This window comes from Rana temporaria, chromosome 5 (assembly GCF_905171775.1).
Source record: "Rana temporaria chromosome 5, aRanTem1.1, whole genome shotgun sequence".
Lineage (NCBI taxonomy): Eukaryota > Metazoa > Chordata > Amphibia > Anura > Ranidae > Rana > Rana temporaria.
In genome coordinates, this window is record NC_053493.1 from 29,764,484 (window position 1) to 29,766,616 (window position 2,133).

Below are 2,133 nucleotides of genomic sequence, written 5' to 3' on the forward strand. Positions count from 1 at the left end.
GATTTTCTTTGTGACACAGAATTTCTTTTGAGAAGTGGGAAGTCCTTGGAGGAAATTTTCAGAGACAGACTCAGGGAAGGACATGTTAGGAACAGAATTGTTACTATTAGCTTGCTGCTTCTAGTGCAAATCCCCCCTCTAGTGGTCAGTTGTAACATTGCACCAATGTGATTAAAAGATGAGTCCAGCTTTATGTTTTGTCACATCCATATTTAGGGTGAAACATGGTCATAGTCCTAAATTGATGAAGAAATAAAAAAAAATTCAATTATTATTTGATATGTTTTTATAGCAGAAAGTAAGAAAAAAAATGTCTGTCTTTTTTGGATTATAGCGCAAAAAAAAAAAAAAAAAAGATCAAATACCACCAAAAGAAAGGTCTATTTGTAGGGAAAAAAAGAACATCAATTTTATTTGGGTGCAGTGTAACACGACCGTGCAATTGTCAGTTAACCACTTAAGCCCCGGACCATTTTGTTGCTAAATGCCCAGGCCAGCGATTCGGCACTGCGTCGCTTTAACTGACAATTGCGCGGTCGTGCGACGCGGCTCACAAACAAAATTGGCGTCCTTTTTTACCCACAAATAGAGCTTTCTTTTGGTGGTATTTGAGCACCTCTGCGGTTTTTATTTGTTGCACTATAAACAAAAATAGAGCGACAATTTTGCTGTAATAAATATCCCCCCAAAATATATAAAAAAACATTTTTTTTTCCTCAGTTTAGGCCGATACATATTCTACATATTTTCCGTACAAAAATCGGAATAAGTGTTTATTGATTGGTTTGCGCAAAAGTTATAGCGTTTACAAAATAGGGATAGTTTTATGGCATTTTTATTAATATATTTTTCTTTTACTAGAAATGGCGGCGATCTATGATTTTTATCGGTACTGCGACATTATGGCGGACACTTCGGACACTTTTGACACATTTTTGGGACCATTGGCATTTTTTTAGCGATCATTGCTATAAAAATGCATTGATTACTATAAAAATGCCACTGGCAGGGAAGGGGTTAACACTAGGGGGCGAGGAAGGGGTTCATTATGTTCCCTAGGTGTGTTCTAACTGAAGGGGCTGACTAGGGGAAATGACTGATCGCTGTTCATACATTGTCAGTCAGTCATCATTAGTAATTTCTCCCCCTGACAGGACCGGGAGCTGTGTGTTTACACACACACAGCTCCCAGTTCTCGCTCTGTAACGAGCGATCGCAGGTGCCCGGCGGTGATCGCACCAGCCAGGCATGCGCGTCGGCACCCCTAGTGGCTGAAATGCAAAATCGCGTAATATTAAGTGATTTTGCGCAGCCGAGCCGACCTGCCGCCGTAAAACATCTCTGGGGTCCAATTTGAGCCATGGATTTGTATGGCTCAAACTTTTTTTTATCCACACCAAAATCAGATCGCATGGGTGCGATTTTGCAAATCACACTGCGATTTTGGGGTGTTGTGAATTTAACCACTTGCCGAGCGTGTAACGAAGATATACGTCGGCAGAATGGCTCCTGTGCGCATATGGACGTACCCATACGTTGCTTTAAAAAAAACCGCCTTGCGGGGGCGCACGCCCACCGCGACCGTGCCTGCAGGACCCGTGGACTCTATGTCCGCTGGTGTCCCGCGATTGTGTCACGGAGCGGCAGAACGGGGGGTGGGGTTGCCATTGTAAACAAGGCCTAGAGCACTGATTGTTTGTTCCCTCTCATCGGGAGCAGTGATCAGTGTCGTGTCACAGTAAGCCCCGCCCCCACATAGTTAGAATCACTCCCTAGGACACACTTAACCCCTTCCTCGCCCGCTACTGGTTAGCCCCTTCACTGCCAGTGTCATTTACATAGTAATCAGTGCATTTTAATAACACTGATCGCTGTATAAATGACAATGGTCTCAAAATAGCGTCAAAAGTGTCCGATGTGTGCCCCATAATGTTGCATAAAACTCGCAGATTGCCGCCATTTCTACAAAAATTTTTAATTTATAATAGAAATGCCATAAAACTATCCCCTATTTTGTAGACGCTATGGGCCAGATTCACAGACGAGATACGCCGGAGTATCTACTGATACTCCGGCGTATTTTCAAATTTGCCGCGTCGTATCTTAATTTGTGATTCACAAACAAGATACGAC